At 48.0% G+C, this 17985-nt stretch overlaps 1 protein-coding gene across 1 annotated transcript in view; it reads right to left on the bottom strand.

Annotated features, from left to right (window-relative positions):
- The window catches only part of LOC134984006 (uncharacterized), a 215462-nt gene that overhangs the window by 124680 nt on the left and 72797 nt on the right, over positions 1-17985 (bottom strand). The gene's annotated exons all lie outside the window — the stretch shown is intronic.

Raw genomic sequence — 17985 nt, 5'->3', positions numbered from 1 at the left:
GTCTGCCAGCACACACCACAAAGCGCTATATATACAAGGGATATCCTTATATTAAGTGCTCCCTTATAGCTGCTTTAATATATATATATATAGCCATTAATGTGCCCCCCCTCTCTGTTTTACCCTGTTTCTGTAGTGCAGTGCAGGGGAGAGACCTGGGAGCCGTTCTGACCAGCGGAGCTGTGACAGAAAATGGCGCCGTGTGCTGAGGAGATAGGCCCCGCCCCTTTTTCGGCGGGTTCTTCTCCCGCTATTTTTCCAGTCAGGCAGGGGTTAAATATCTCCATATAGCCCCTATGGGCTATATGTGAGGTATTTTTAGCCTTGTATAAGGTTTATATTTGCCTCTCAGAGCGCCCCCCCCCAGCGCTCTGCACCCTCAGTGACTGCCCAGTGAAGTGTGCTGAGAGGAAAATGGCGCACAGCTGCAGTGCTGTGCGCTACCTTATGAAGACTGAGGAGTCTTCAGCCGCCGGTTTCCGGACCTCTTCACGCTTCAGCATCTGCAAGGGGGTCGGCGGCGCGGCTCCGGGACCGGACTCCACGGCTGGGCCTGTGTTCGATCCCTCTGGAGCTAATGGTGTCCAGTAGCCAAGCAGCAAATCCACTCTGCATGCAGGTGAGTTTACTACTTTCCCCCTAAGTCCCACGTTGCAGTGATCCTGTTGCCAGCAGGACTCACTGTAAAGAAAAAAACCTAAACTAAACTTTCTCTAAGCAGCTCTTTAGGAGAGCCACCTAGATTGCACCCTTCTCGTTCGGGCACAAAATCTAACTGGAGTCTGGAGGAGGGTCATAGGGGGAGGAGCCAGTGCACACCACCTGACCTAGTAAAGCTTTACTTTTTTGTGCCCTGTCTCCTGCGGAGCCGCTATTCCCCATGGTCCTTTCAGGAACCCCAGCATCCACTTAGGACGATAGAGAAATATTATCTACCTGTCCGGCTGCAGTACTAGTGATATTATATATACATACATATATATATTGATTTCATCTCATTATCAATCATCCAGTCTATATTAGCAGCAGACACAGTACGTTAGTCCACGGCTGTAGCTACCTCTGTGTCGGCACTCGGCAGTCCATCCATAATTGTATACCACCTACCCGTGTTTTTTTTTCTTTCTTCTTTGTACATACTACTATAGTATAGTAGCTTACTGTAGCAGTCTGCGGTGCTGCTGAGCTGACAGTGTCCAGCAGGTCCGTCATCAGTCATCATTACCTAATAAATATATTATCTACCTGTCCGGCTGCAGTACTAGTGATATTATATATACATACATATATATATTGATTTCATCTCATTATCAATCATCCAGTCTATATTAGCAGCAGACACAGTACGTTAGTCCACGGCTGTAGCTACCTCTGTGTCGGCACTCGGCAGTCCATCCATAATTGTATACCACCTACCCGTGGTTTTTTTTTTCTTTCTTCTTTGTACATACTACTATAGTATAGTAGCTTACTGTAGCAGTCTGCGGTGCTGCTGAGCTGACAGTGTCCAGCAGGTCCGTCATCAGTCATCATTACCTAATAAATATATTATCTACCTGTCCGGCTGCAGTACTAGTGATATTATATATACATACATATATATATTGATTTCATCTCATTATCAATCATCCAGTCTATATTAGCAGCAGACACAGTACGTTAGTCCACGGCTGTAGCTACCTCTGTGTCGGCACTCGGCAGTCCATCCATAATTGTATACCACCTACCCGTGGTTTTATTTTTCTTCTTTGTACATACTACTATAGTATAGTAGCTTACTGTAGCAGTCTGCGGTGCTGCTGAGCTGACAGTGTCCAGCAGGTCCGTCATCAGTCATCATTACCTAATAAATATATTATCTACCTGTCCGGCTGCAGTACTAGTGATATTATATATACATACATATATATATTGATTTCATCTCATTATCAATCATCCAGTCTATATTAGCAGCAGACACAGTACGTTAGTCCACGGCTGTAGCTACCTCTGTGTCGGCACTCGGCAGTCCATCCATAATTGTATACCACCTACCCGTGTTTTTTTTTTTTTCTTTCTTCTTTGTACATACTACTATAGTATAGTAGCTTCCTGTAGCAGTCTGCGGTGCTGCTGAGCTGACAGTGTCCAGCAGGTCCGTCATCAGTCATCATTACCTAATAAATATATTATCTACCTGTCCGGCTGCAGTACTAGTGATATTATATATACATACATATATATATTGATTTCATCTCATTATCAATCATCCAGTCTATATTAGCAGCAGACACAGTACGTTAGTCCACGGCTGTAGCTACCTCTGTGTCGGCACTCGGCAGTCCATCCATAATTGTATACCACCTACCCGTGGTTTTTTTTTTCTTTCTTCTTTGTACATACTACTATAGTATAGTAGCTTACTGTAGCAGTCTGCGGTGCTGCTGAGCTGACAGTGTCCAGCAGGTCCGTCATCAGTCATCATTACCTAATAAATATATTATCTACCTGTCCGGCTGCAGTACTAGTGATATTATATATACATACATATATATATATTGATTTCATCTCATTATCATCCAGTCTATATTAGCAGCAGACACAGTACGGTAGTCCACGGCTGTAGCTACCTCTGTGTCGGCACTCGGCAGTCCATCCATAAGTATACTAGTATCCATCCATCTCCATTGTTTACCTGAGGTGCCTTTTAGTTGTGCCTATTAAAATATGGAGAACAAAAATGTTGAGGTTCCAAAATTAGGGAAAGATCAAGATCCACTTCCACCTCGTGCTGAAGCTGCTGCCACTAGTCATGGCCGAGACGATGAAATGCCAGCAACGTCGTCTGCCAAGGCCGATGCCCAATGTCATAGTACAGAGCATGTCAAATCCAAAACACCAAATATCAGTAAAAAAAGGACTCCAAAACCTAAAATAAAATTGTCGGAGGAGAAGCGTAAACTTGCCAATATGCCATTTACCACACGGAGTGGCAAGGGACGGCTGAGGCCCTGGCCTATGTTCATGGCTAGTGGTTCAGCTTCACATGAGGATGGAAGCACTCAGCCTCTCGCTAGAAAACTGAAAAGACACAAGCTGGCAAAAGCACCGCAAAGAACTGTGCGTTCTTCGAAATCCCAAATCCACAAGGAGAGTCCAATTGTGTTGGTTGCGATGCCTGACCTTCCCAACACTGGACGTGAAGAGCATGCGCATTCCACCATTTGCACGCCCCCTGCAAGTGCTGGAAGGAGCACCCGCAGTCCAGTTCCTGATAGTCAGATTGAAGATGTCAGTGTTGAAGTACACCAGGATGAGGAGGATATGGGTGTTGCTGGCGCTGGGGAGGAAATTGACCAGGAGGATTCTGATGGTGAGGTGGTTTGTTTAAGTCAGGCACCCGGGGAGACACCTGTTGTCCGTGGGAGGAATATGGCCGTTGACATGCCTGGTGAAAATACCAAAAAAATCAGCTCTTCAGTGTGGAGGTATTTCAACAGAAAAGCGGACAACAGGTGTCAAGCCGTGTGTTGCCTTTGTCAAGCTGTAATAAGTAGGGGTAAGGACGTTAACCACCTCGGAACATCCTCCCTTATACGTCACCTGCAGCGCATTCATAATAAGTCAGTGACAAGTTCAAAAACTTTGGGTGACAGCGGAAGCAGTCCACTGACCAGTAAATCCCTTCCTCTTGTAACCAAGCTCACGCAAACCACCCCACCAACTCCCTCAGTGTCAATTTCCTCCTTCCCCAGGAATGCCAATAGTCCTGCAGGCCATGTCACTGGCAATTCTGATGATTCCTCTCCTGCCTGGGATTCCTCCGATGCATCCTTGCGTGTAACGCCTACTGCTGCTGGCGCTGCTGTTGTTGCTGCTGGGAGTCGATGGTCATCCCAGAGGGGAAGTCGGAAGACCACTTGTACTACTTCCAGTAAGCAATTGACTGTCCAACAGTCCTTTGCGAGGAAGATGAAATATCACAGCAGTCATCCTGCTGCAAAGCGGATAACTGAGGCCTTGACAACTATGTTGGTGTTAGACGTGCGTCCGGTATCCGCCGTTAGTTCACAGGGAACTACACAATTTCTTGAGGTAGTGTGCCCCCGTTACCAAATACCATCTAGGTTCCACTTCTCTAGGCAGGCGATACCGAAAATGTACACAGACCTCAGAAAAAGACTCACCAGTGTCCTAAAAAATGCAGCTGTACCCAATGTCCACTTAACCACGGACATGTGGACAAGTGGAGCAGGGCAGGGTCAGGACTATATGACTGTGACAGCCCACTGGGTAGATGTATGGACTCCCGCCGCAAGAACAGCAGCGGCGGCACCAGTAGCAGCATCTCGCAAACGCCAACTCTTTCCTAGGCAGGCTACGCTTTGTATCACCGCTTTCCAGAATACGCACACAGCTGAAAACCTCTTACGGCAACTGAGGAAGATCATCGCGGAATGGCTTACCCCAATTGGACTCTCCTGTGGATTTGTGGCATCGGACAACGCCAGCAATATTGTGTGTGCATTAAATATGGGCAAATTCCAGCACGTCCCATGTTTTGCACATACCTTGAATTTGGTGGTGCAGAATTTTTTAAAAAACGACAGGGGCGTGCAAGAGATGCTGTCGGTGGCCAGAAGAATTGCGGGACACTTTCGGCGTACAGGCACCACGTACAGAAGACTGGAGCACCACCAAAAACTACTGAACCTGCCCTGCCATCATCTGAAGCAAGAAGTGGTAACGAGGTGGAATTCAACCCTCTATATGCTTCAGAGGTTGGAGGAGCAGCAAAAGGCCATTCAAGCCTATACAATTGAGCACGATATAGGAGGTGGAATGCACCTGTCTCAAGCGCTGTGGAGAATGATTTCAACGTTGTGCAAGGTTCTGATGCCCTTTGAACTTGCCACACGTGAAGTCAGTTCAGACACTGCCAGCCTGAGTCAGGTCATTCCCCTCATCAGGCTTTTGCAGAAGAAGCTGGAGACATTGAAGGAGGAGCTAACACGGAGCGATTCCGCTAGGCATGTGGGACTTGTGGATGGAGCCCTTAATTCGCTTAACAAGGATTCACGGGTGGTCAATCTGTTGAAATCAGAGCACTACATTTTGGCCACCGTGCTCGATCCTAGATTTAAAGCCTACCTTGGATCTCTCTTTCCGGCAGACACAAGTCTGCTGGGGTTGAAAGACCTGCTGGTGAGAAAATTGTCAAGTCAAGCGGAACGCGACCTGTCAACATCTCCTCCTTCACATTCTCCCGCAACTGGGGGTGCGAGGAAAAGGCTCAGAATTCCGAGCCCACCCGCTGGCGGTGATGCAGGGCAGTCTGGAGCGACTGCTGATGCTGACATCTGGTCCGGACTGAAGGACCTGACAACGATTACGGACATGTCGTCTACTGTCACTGCATATGATTCTCTCACCATTGAAAGAATGGTGGAGGATTATATGAGTGACCGCATCCAAGTAGGCACGTCACACAGTCCGTACTTATACTGGCAGGAAAAAGAGGCAATTTGGAGGCCCTTGCACAAACTGGCTTTATTCTACCTAAGTTGCCCTCCCACAAGTGTGTACTCCGAAAGAGTGTTTAGTGCCGCCGCTCACCTTGTCAGCAATCGGCGTACGAGGTTACATCCAGAAAATGTGGAGAAGATGATGTTCATTAAAATCAATTATAATCAATTCCTCCGTGGAGACATTGACCAGCAGCAATTGCCTCCACAAAGTACACAGGGAGCTGAGATGGTGGATTCCAGTGGGGACGAATTGAAAATCTGTGAGGAGGGGGATGTACACGGTGATATATCGGAGGATGATGATGAGGTGGACATCTTGCCTCTGTAGAGCCAGTTTGTGCAAGGAGAGATTAATTGCTTCTTTTTTGGTGGGGGTCCAAACCAACCCGTCATTTCAGTCACAGTCGTGTGGCAGACCCTGTCACTGAAATGATGGGTTGGTTAAAGTGTGCATGTCCTGTTTATACAACATAAAAGTGGGTGGGAGGGCCCAAGGACAATTCCATCTTGCACCTCTTTTTTCTTTCATTTTTATTTGCGTCATGTGCTGTTTGGGGAGTGTTTTTTGGAAGGGCCATCCTGCGTGACACTGCAGTGCCACTCCTAGATGGGCACGGTGTTTGTGTCGGCCACTAGGGTCGCTTATCTTACTCACACAGCTACCTCATTGCGCCTCTTTTTTTCTTTGCGTCATGTGCTGTTTGGGGAGGGTTTTTTGGAAGGGCCATCCTGCGTGACACTGCAGTGCCACTCCTAGATGGGCCCGGTGTTTGTGTCGGCCACTAGGGTCGCTTATCTTACTCACACAGCTACCTCATTGCGCCTCTTTTTTTCTTTGCGTCATGTGCTGTTTGGGGAGGTTTTTTTGGAAGGGCCATCCTGCGTGACACTGCAGTGCCACTCCTAGATGGGCCCGGTGTTTGTGTTGGCCACTAGGGTCGCTTATCTTACTCACACAGCTACCTCATTGCGCCTCTTTTTTTCTTTGCGTCATGTGCTGTTTGGGGAGTGTTTTTTGGAAGGGCCATCCTGCGTGACACTGCAGTGCCACTCCTAGATGGGCACGGTGTTTGTGTCGGCCACTAGGGTCGCTTAGCTTAGTCATCCAGCGACCTAGGTGCAAATTTTAGGACTAAAAATAATATTGTGAGGTGTGAGGTATTCAGAATAGACTGAAAATGAGTGGAAATTATGGTTTTTGAGGTTAATAATACTTTGGGATCAAAATGACCCCCAAATTCTATGATTTAAGCTGTTTTTTAGTGTTTTTAAACAAAAACACCCGAATCCAAAACACACCCGAATCCGACAAAAAAAATTCGGTGAGGTTTTGCCAAAACGCGGTCGAACCCAAAACACGGCCGCGGAACCGAACCCAAAACCAAAACACAAAACCCGAAAAATTTCAAGTGCACATCTCTACCAATCACACCGTACAACTCGTGATATTATACCCAGTTAACAGTATGACAACAACGGAGCCTCTGCACAGATGGCTCTCAACAATAACCCTTTTGTTAACAATAACTATGTACAAGTATTGCAGACAATCTGCACTTGGGATGGGCGCCCAGCATCCACTACGGACTACGAGAAATAGATTTACCGGTGAGTAAAATCTTATTTTCTCTAACGTCCTAAGTGGATGCTGGGGACTCCGTAAGGACCATGGGGATTATACCAAAGCTCCCAAACGGGTGGGAGGGTGCGGATGACTCTGCAGCGCCGAATGAGCAAACTCCAGGTCCTCCTCAGCCAGGGTGTCAAACTTGTAAAATCTTGCAAATGTGTTTGACCCCGACCAAGTAGCAGCTCAGCAAAGTTGTAAAGCCGAGACCCCTCGGGCAGCCGCCCAAGAAGAGCCCACCTTCCTCGTGGAATGGGCTTTTACTGATCTAGGATGCGGCAGTCCCGCCGCAGAATGTGCAAGCTGGATTGTACTACATATCCAAATAGTCTGCTTTGAAGCAGGAGCACCCATCTTGTTTGGTGCGTAGAGGATAAACAGCGAGTCAGTTTTCCTGACTCCAGCCGTTCTGGAAACATACATTTTCAGGGCCCTGACTACATCCAGCAACTTGGAATCCTCCAAGTCCCGAGTAGCCGCAGGCACCACAATAGGTTGGTTCAAATGAAATGCTGAAACCACCTTAGGCAGAAATTGGGGACAAGTCCTCAATTCCGCCCTATCCATATGGAAAATCAGATAAGGCTTTTACATGACAAAGCCGCCAACTCTGACACACGCCTGGTCGAAGCCAGGGCCAATAGCATGACCACTTTACACGTGAGATATTTTAACTCCACGGTTTTAAGTGGCTCAAACCAATGTCATTTAAGGAAATCCAACACCACGTTGAGATCCCAAGGTGCCACTGGAGGCACAAAAGGAGGCTGAATATGCAGCACTCCTTTAACAAAAGTCTGAACTTCCGGCAGGGAAGCCAGTTCTTTTTGGAAGAAAATCGACAGAGCCGAAATCTGGACCTTAATGGACCCCAACTGGCTGTATTTTGCAGCTTTTTCCCTCTACCTCTGCCTCTGGGCAGAAAGGACGCGCCTTTAACCCGCTTGCCTTTCTGGGGCCGAAAGGACTGTACCTGATAATACGGTGCTTTCTTTTGCTGTGAGGGGACATGGGGTAAAAATGCTGATTTTCCAGCTGTCGCTGTGGAAACTAGGTCCGAGAGACCATCCCCAAATAACTCCTCACCCTGGCAAGGCAAAACTTCCATGTGCCTTTTAGAATCTGTGTCCCCTGTCTGGCAGAAATGGACAGTGCATTTATTTTAGATGCCAGCCGGCAAATATCCCTCTGTGCATCTCTCATATACAGAACCGCGTCTTTTATATGCTCTATGGTTAGCAATATAGTGTCCCTGTCTAAGGTATCAATATTTTTTGACAGAGAATCTGACCACGCAGCTGCAGCACTGCACATCCATGCTGAAGCAATAGCTGGTCGCAGTATAATGCCTGAGTGTGTAAAAACAGACTTCAGGATAGCCTCCTGCTTTCTATCGGTAGGTTCCTTGAGGGCGGCCGTGTCCGGAGACGGCAGTGCCACCTTCTTTGATAGTCGTGTGAGCGCTTTATCCACCCTAGGGGGTGTCTCCCAGCGTAACCTGTCCTCTGGCGGGAAAGGGTACGCCATTAGTAACTTTTTAGAAATTACCAGTTTCTTATCAGGGGAAGCCCACGCTTCTTCACACACTTCATTTAATTCATCAGATGGGGGAAAAACCACTGGTAGTTTTTTCTCCCCAAACATTATACCCTGTTTTGTGGTACCTGGGGTAACATCAGAAATGTGCAAGACATTTTTCATTGCCGCAATAATATAACGGGTGGCTCTATTGGAATGTACAGTAGTCTCCTCCTCGACTTCTGTGTCTGCCATCTGAGGTAGCGGGCGTTTTAGAGCCCCTGATGGCTTTTGAGACGCATGGGCAGGCACGAGCTGAGAAGCCGGCTGTCCCACATCTGTTATGTCATCAAATCTCTTATGTAAAGAGTCGACACTGTCACGTAATTCCTTCCACATTACCATCCATTCAGGTGTCGGCCCCGCAGGGGGTGACATCACATTTATCGGCACCTGCTCCGCCTCCACATAAGCCTCCTCATCAAACATGTCGACACAGACGTACCGACACACCGCACACACACAGGAAATGCTCTGACTGAGGACAGGACCCCACAAAAGCCCTTTGGGGAGACAGAGGGAGAGTATGTCAGCACACACCAGAGCGCTATATAACACAGGGATTAACACTATAACTGAGTGATTTTTCCCCTATAGCTGCTTATATATATGTAATACTGCGCCTAAATTTAGTGCCCCCCCTCTCTTTTTAACCCTTTGAGCCTGAAAACTACAGGGGAGAGCCTGGGGAGCTGTCTTCCAGCTGCACTGTGAAGAGAAAATGGCGCCAGTGTGCTGAGGGAGATAGCCCCGCCCCTATTTCAACTGACTTTCTCCCGCTTTTACTGGATCTCTGGCAGGGGTATTTTTACACCTATATAGCCTTCCTGACTATATATGGTGTAGATTTGCCAGCCAAGGTATATTATATTGCTGCTCAGGGCGCCCCCCCCCCCCCAGCGCCCTGCACCCATCAGTGACCGGAGTGTGAGGTGTGCATGAGGAGCAATGGCGCACAGCTGCAGTGCTGTGTGCTACCTTGTTGAAGACCGAAGTCTTCTGCCGCCGATTTTCCGGACCAACTTCTTGCTTCTGGCTCTGTAAGGGGGACGGCGGCGTGGCTCCAGGACCGGACGATCGAGGTCGGGCCCTGTGTTCGATCCCTCTGGAGCTAATGGTGTCCAGTAGCCTAAGAAGCCCAAGCTAGCTACAAGCAGGTAGGTTCGCTTCTTCTCCCCTTAGTCCCTCGTAGCAGTGAGTCTGTTGCCAGCAGATCTCACTGAAAATAAAAAACCTACACTAATACCTTCTTTCTAGGAGCTCAGGAGAGCCTCCTAGTGTGCATCCAGCTCGGCCGGGCACAAGATTCTAACTGACGTCTGGAGGAGGGTCATAGGGGAAGGAGCCAGTGCACACCAGGTAGTCCTAAAGCTTTCTTTAGTTGTGCCCAGTCTCCTGCGGAGCCGCTATTCCCCTTGGTCCTTACGGAGTCCCCAGCATCCACTTAGGACGTTAGAGAAAGATAAATATTGGTGCCCCCTATTTCTTATATTAAGATAAATGTATGTATGTATGTATGTATGTGTGCGTATATGTGTGTGTGTGTACACAGTATGTGTGCGTATGTAGTATTCTGAAAAAAATGTATATACTGTATTTAATAAATGTAATTGTATTTTATTTTAAATCACACATTTCTTAGCAGTCATACCCAAGATTAGAACCCATGACCTGTTACACTAACAGCAGACACTTTACTGTAAAGGAAGCATGAGAATTCTAACTATATGAAGTTACGTGTAATTGTCAGAGAAGTATTTTCATATAGTTAAAATTCTCATATTTCCTATACAGAAGCAAACAGCTCCATCAGTAAGGTGCCGCATCCAGTGTAATAGGTTGTGGTTTCTAATCCTGGGTGTGACACTTGTAAAATGTGTATATTCAGTATAATAAAGAGGGTGTGATTTGTAAGGTGCAGGGACCAGTGAGGAAGTCGGCCACTGAAAAGACAGCGACAGCTATCAATTAACTTAATTCAATGGTGTCACAGAATGGGAGGAGAGGTGCCCCCCTTTAGAGCAGGAGCCCGGCGGCAGATGATTCCGTTGCCTCCCAGAGTTCTGCCTCTGCTGGAGCCGGCTCTGGAGAAACCTAGCGATGGTGAGGAAACATCGGTGAAGAAACATCAGGGAAGAAACATAGCAATGGTGTGGAAACATCGATAGAGAAACCTAGAGGTCGTGAGGAAGGGTGTGGTATGGAAGGTCAACCAGACTTAGGTCGACAGTGTCTAGGTCATAGGTCTGCAAACTCGTTCCTCAGGACCCCACACAGTGCATGTGTTGCAGGTAACCCAGCAGGTGCACAGGTGTATTAATTACTCACAGACACATTTTAAAAGGTCCGCAGGTGGAGTTAATTATTTAACTTGTGATTCTGTGAGGAGACCTGGAAAACATGCACTGTGTGAGGTAATGAGGACCGAGTTTGCAGACCTATGGTCTAGGTCAACCACTATTGGTCGACAGTAACTAAGTCGACGGGGATTCTAGATCACCAGGTCGACATGTTCTAGGTCGACAGGTCAAAATGACGACATGAGTTGTTGTTGTTTTTTTGGGGGGGGCGGGGTTTGGTGTCATTTTTTCTGTACAGTGACTGGGAACACGAATTAGTGCACCGTGTCCCCTCACATGGCTTGTGAGCTTCGGGCAAGGTGCCTCGCTCCGCTACCGCTGCGTTCGGCACAGGTTACTATTCCCAATCGTAGTCCACGTGGATTATCAAGTATGAAAAAGTTTTTAAAAAAAAGAAAACATTTGAAAACTCATGTTGACCTCTTGTCCTGTCGACCTAGAGCATGTCGACCTAAAGACCCTGTCGACCTAGTTACTGTCGACCAATAGTGGTCGACCTAGACATTGTCGACCTAAGTGTGGTCGACCTACAGACCAGATACCGGTGAGGAAACATCAGAGGAGAAACCTAGTGATGGTGATGAAACATCGGGGAGAAATCTAGAGATGGTGAGGAAACATCGGGGAAGAAACCTAGCGATGGCGAGGAAACATTGGTGGAGAAACCTACAGATGGTGAGGAAACATCGGAGGAGAAACCTAGCAATGGTGAGGAAACATCGGTGGAGAAACCTACAAATGGAGAGGAAACATCGGTGGAGAAACCTACAGATAGTGAGGAAAATAAGAATTTACTTACCGATAATTCTATTTCTCGGAGTCCGTAGTGGATGCTGGGGTTCCTGAAAGGACCATGGGGAATAGCGGCTCCGCAGGAGACAGGGCACAAAAGTAAAGCTTTTACAGGTCAGGTGGTGTGTACTGGCTCCTCCCCCTATGACCCTCCTCCAGACTCCAGTTAGGTACCGTGCCCGGACGAGCGTACACAATAAGGGAGGATTTTGAATCCCGGGTAAGACTCATACCAGCCACACCAATCACACCGTACAACTTGTGATCTAAACCCAGTTAACAGTATGATAACAGAGGAGCCTCTGAAAGATGGCTTCCTAAACAATAACCCGAATTAGTTAACAATAACTATGTACAAGTATTGCAGATAATCCGCACTTGGGATGGGCGCCCAGCATCCACTACGGACTCCGAGAAATAGAATTATCGGTAAGTAAATTCTTATTTTCTCTATCGTCCTAAGTGGATGCTGGGGTTCCTGAAAGGACCATGGGGATTATACCAAAGCTCCCAAACGGGCGGGAGAGTGCGGATGACTCTGCAGCACCGAATGAGAGAACTCCAGGTCCTCCTTTGCCAGGGTATCAATTTTGTAAAAATTTACAAACGTGTTCTCCCCTGACCACGTAGCTGCTCGGCAGAGTTGCAATGCCGAGACCCCTCGGGCAGCCGCCCAAGATGAGCCCACCTTCCTTGCGGAATGGGCCTTAACAGATTTAGGCTGTGGCAGGCCTGCCACAGAATGTACAAGTCGAATTTTGTTACAAATCCAACGAGTAATCGACTGCTTAGAAGCAGGTGCACCCAACTTGTTGGGTGCATACAGTATAAACAGCGAGTCAGATTTTCTGACTCCAGCCGTCCTTTAAATGTATATTTTTAAGGCTCTGACAACGTCCAACAACTTGGAGTCCTTCAAGTCGTCTGTAGCCGCAGGCACTACAATAGGCTGGTTCAGGTGAAACGCTGATACCACCTTAGGGAGAGAATGCGGACGCGTCCGCAGCTCTGCCCTATGTCGAATGGAAAATTAAATAAGGGCTTTTATAAAACAAAGCCGCCAGTTCAGATACTCTCCCGGGCGAAGCCAGGGCCAGTAACATAGTCACTTTCCATGTGAGATATTTCAAATCCACATTCTTTAGTGGTTCAAACCAATTGGATTTGAGGAAATCTAAAAACTACATTTAGATCCCACGGTGCCACCTTAGGCACCACAGGAGGCTGTATATGCAGTACTCCTTTGATAAAAATCTGGACCTCAGGGACTGAGGCCAATTCTTTTTGGAAGAATATTGATAGGGCCGAAATTTGAACCTTAATAGATCCCAATTTGAGACCCATAGACAATCCTGATTGCAGGAAATGTAGGAAAACGACCCAGTTGAAATTCCTCCATCGGAGCACTCCGCTGCTCGCACCACGCAACATATTTTCGCCAAATACGGCGATAATGCTTCGCGGTGACTTCCTTCCTTGCCTTTATCAAGGTAGGAATGACTTCTTCTGGAATGCCTTTTCCTTTTAGGATCTGGCATTCAAACGCCATGCCGTCAAACGCAGCCGCGGTAAGTCTTGAAAAAGACAAGGACCCTGCTGAAGCAGGTCCCTTCTCAGAAGTAGAGGCCACGGATCGTCCGTGACCATCTCTTGAAGTTCCGGGTACCAAGTCCTTCTTGGCCAATCCGGAGCCACTAGTCTTACTCCTCTTTGCCGTATAATCCTCAATACCTTTGGTATGAGAGGCAGAGGAGGAAACACATATACGGACTGGTACACCCAAAGTGTTACCAACGCGTCCACAGCTATTGCCTGCGGATCTCTTGACCTGGCGCAATAACTGTCCAGTGTCTTGTTGAGGCAAGACGCCATCATGTCCACCATTGGTTTTACCCAACGGTTTAATAGCATGTGGAAAACTTCTGGATGAAGTACCCACTCTCCCGGGTGAAGGTCGTGTCTGCTGAGGAAGTCTGCTTCCCAGTTGTCCACGCCCGGGATGAATACTGCTGACAGTGCTATCACGTGATTCTCCGCCCAGCGAAGGATCCTGGCAGCTTCTGCCATTCTGTTTCTTGTGCCGCCCTGTCTGTTTACATGGGCGACTGCCGTGATGTTGTCCGACTGGATCAACACCGGTCTTCCTTGAAGCAGAGGTTCCGCCTGGCTTAGAGCATTGTAGATTGCTCTTAGTTCCAGAATGCTTATGTGAAGAGACTTTTTCAGGCTCGACCACACTCCCTGGAAATTTCTTCCCTGTGTGACTGCTCCCCAGCCTCTCAGGCTGGCATCCGTGGTCACCAGGATCCAATCCTGCATGCCGAATCTGCGGCCCTCCAATAGATGAGCCTCCTGCAACCACCACAGAAGGGATACCCTTGTCCTCGGCGACAGGGTTATCCGCAGGTGCATCTGAAGATGCGACCCTGACCATTTGTCCAACAGATCCCTTTGCATGGAATCTGCCGAAAGGGATTGCTTCGTAAGAAGCTACCATTTTTTCCCAGGACTCTTGTGCATTGATGTACAGACACCTTTCCTGGTTTTAGGAGGTTCCTGACCAGGTCAGATAACTCCTTGGCTTTTTCTTCGGGAAGAAAAACCTTTTTCTGAACTGTGTCCAGAATCATCCCCAGGAACAGCAGACGAGTTGTCGGCATTAATTGGGATTTTGGAATATTCAGAATCCATCCGTGCTGCTTTAGCACCTCTTGAGATAGTGCTAAACCCATCTCTAGCTGTTCTCTGGACCTTGTCCTTATTAGGAGATCGTCCAAGTATGGGATAATTAATACGCCTTTTCTTCGAAGAAGAAATATTATCTCGGCCATTACCTTTGTAAAGACCCGAGGTGCCGTGGACAAACCAAACGGCAGCGTCTGAAACTGATAGTGACAGTTTTGTACAACGAACCTGAGGTACCCCTGGTGTGAGGGGTAATTGGGACGTGGAGATACGCATCCTTGATGTCCAAGGATACCATAAAGTCCCCTTCTTCCAGGTTCGCTATCACTGCTCTGAGTGACTCCATCTTGAACTTGAACCTCTTCATGTACAGGTTCAAGGACTTCAGATTTAGAATAGGCCTTACCGAGCCATCCGGCTTCGGTACCACCAAAAGAGTGGAATAATACCCCTTCCCTTGTTGTAGAAGAGGTACCTTGACTATCACCTGCTGAGAATACAGCTTGTGAATGGCTTCCAAAACCGTCTCCCTTTCTGAGGGGGACGTTGGTAAAGCCGACTTCAGGAAACGGCGAGGTGGCTCTGTCTCTAATTTCAACCTGTACCCCTGAGATATTATCTGCAGGATCCAGGGATTTACCTGCGAGTGAGCCCACTGCGCGCTGTAATTTTTTGAGACGACCGCCTACCGCCCCCAAGTCCGCTTGCGAAGCCCCAGCGTCATGCTGAGGCTTTTGTAGAAGCCGGGGAGGGCTTCTGTTCCTGGGAAGGAGCTGCATGTTGCTGTCTCTTCCCTCGTCCTCTGCCTCGTGGCAGATATGAATAGCCCTTTGCTCTCTTATTTTTAAAGGAACGAAAAGGCTGCGGTTGAAAAGTCGGTGCCTTTTTCTGTTGGGGAGTGACTTGAGGTAGAAAGGTGGATTTCCCGGCCGTAGCCGTGGCCACCAATTCCGATAGACCGACCCCAAATAACTCCTCTACGCATCGCCTGTCCACTGTCGTGTCCATAAAGCTCTTCTGGCCGAAATGGACATAGCACTTACCCGTGATGCCAGTGTGCAGATATCTCTCTGTGCATCACGCATATAAAGAAATGCATCCTTTATTTGTTCTAACGACAGTAAAATATTGTCCCCGTCCAGGGTATCAATATTTTCGATCAGGGACTCTGACCAAACTACCCCAGCACTGCACATCCAGGCAGTCGCAATAGCTGGTCGTAGTATAACACCTGCATGTGTGTATATACCTTTTTGGATATTTTCCATCCTCCTATCTGATGGATCTTTAAGTGCGGCCGTCTCAGGAGAGGGTAACGCCACTTGTTTTGATAAGCGTGTTAGCGCTTTGTCCACCCTAGGAGGTGTTTCCCAGCGCTCCCTAACCTCTGGCGGGAAAGGGTATAAAGCCAATAACTTCTTTGAAATTAGCAGTTTTTTATCGGGGCACCCCACGCTTCATCACACACGTCATTTAATTCTTCTGATTCGGTAAAAACTACTGGTAGTTTTTTCACACCCCACATAATACCCTGTTTAGTGGTACCTGTAGTATCAGCTAAATGTAACATCTCCTTTATTGCCAAAATCATATAACGTGTGGCCCTACTGGAAAATACGGTTGATTTGTCACCCTCACCACCGGAATCAGTGCCTGTGTCTGGGTCTGTGTCGACCGACTGAGGCAAGGGGCGTTTTACAGCCCCTGACGGTGTTTGAGGCGCCTGGACAGGCACTAATTGAGTGTCCGGCCGCCTCATGTCGGCAAACGACTGCTTAAGCGAGTTGACGCTATCCCGTAATTCCACAAATAAAGGCATCCATTCTGGTGTCGACCCCCTAGGAGGTGACATCCTCATATTTGGCAATTGCTCCGCCTCCACACCAATAACGTCCTCATACATGTCGACACACACGTACCGACACACAGCAGACACACAGGGAATGCTCTATACGAAGACAGGACCCACTAGCCCTTTGGGGAGACAGAGGGAGAGTCTGCCAGCACACACCAAAAAGCGCTATATATGACAGGGATAGCCTTATGATTAAGTGCTCCCTTATAGCTGCTTTTATATTGATATATTGCCATTTATTTTGCCCCCCCTCTCTGTTATACCCTGTTTCTGTAGTGCAGTGCAGGGGAGAGACCTGGGAGCCTTCCTGACCAGCGGAGCTGTGACAGAAAATGGCGCCGTGTGCTGAGGAGATAGGCCCCGCCCCTTTTCCGGCGGGCTCGTCTCCCGCTATTTAGTACATTTAGGCAGGGGTAAATATCTCCATATAGCCTCTAGGGCTATATGTGAGGTATTTTTAGCCTTATATAGGTACTCATTTGCCTCCCAGGGCGCCCCCCTCCCAGCGCCCTGCACCCTCAGTGACTGCCGTGTGAAGTGTGCTGAGAGGAAAATGGCGCACAGCTGCAGTGCTGTGCGCTACCTTAAGAAGACTGCAGGAGTCTTCAGCCGCCGATTCTGGACCTCTTCTTGCTTCAGCATCTGTGAGGGGGCCGGCGGCGTGGCTCCGGTGACCATCCAGGCTGTACCTGTGATCGTCCCTCTGGAGCTTCATGTCCAGTAGCCAAGAAGCCAATCCATCCTGCACGCAGGTGAGTTCACTTCTTCTCCCCTCTGTCCCTCGTTGCAGTGATCCTGTTGCCAGCAGGAATCACTGTAAAATAAAAAAACCTAAGCTAAACTCTCTAAGCAGCTCTTTATGAGAGCCACCTAGAATTGCACCCTTCTCGGCCGGGCACAAAAATCTAACTGGAGTCTGGAGGAGGGTCATAGGGGGAGGAGCCAGTACACACCACCTGACCTGTAAAAGCTTTACTTTTGTGCCCTGTCTCCTGCGGAGCCGCTATTCCCCATGGTCCTTTCAGGAACCCCAGCATCCACTTAGGACGATAGAGAAACATCAGTGGAGAAACTTAGAGATGGTGTGGAAACATCAGAGGCGAAAAATAGCAATGGTGAGGAAACATCAGGGAAGAAACCTAGCAATGGTGAGGAAACAGTGGTGGAGAAACCTACAAATGGTAAGGAAACATCGGAGGAGAAATCTAGAGATGGTGAGGAAACATAGGTGGAGAAACCTACAGATAGTGAGGAAACATCAGTGGAGAAACTTAGAGATGGTGTGGAAACATCAGAGGCGAAAAATAGCGATGGTGAGGAAACATCAGGGAAGAAACCTAGCAATGGTGAGGAAACATCGGTGGAGAAACCTACAGATAGTGAGGAAACATCAGGGGGAGAAACTTAGCGATGGCGAGGAAACATCGGACCCTCACCATTGCAGGGTTATACACTGACCATCGGAACTATTTGACCGATGATTCCAATGAAACATCAAATGATTCCCGTGCATAATAACTGGGGCTCTATGTATCAACACCAGTATAATATTAACAACAATAACAAGAATCACTGGACACG

The sequence above is a fragment of the Pseudophryne corroboree genome (assembly GCF_028390025.1).
Source record: "Pseudophryne corroboree isolate aPseCor3 chromosome 3 unlocalized genomic scaffold, aPseCor3.hap2 SUPER_3_unloc_3, whole genome shotgun sequence".
Lineage (NCBI taxonomy): Eukaryota > Metazoa > Chordata > Amphibia > Anura > Myobatrachidae > Pseudophryne > Pseudophryne corroboree.
This window is presented reverse-complemented; position numbering and strand designations above follow the sequence as displayed.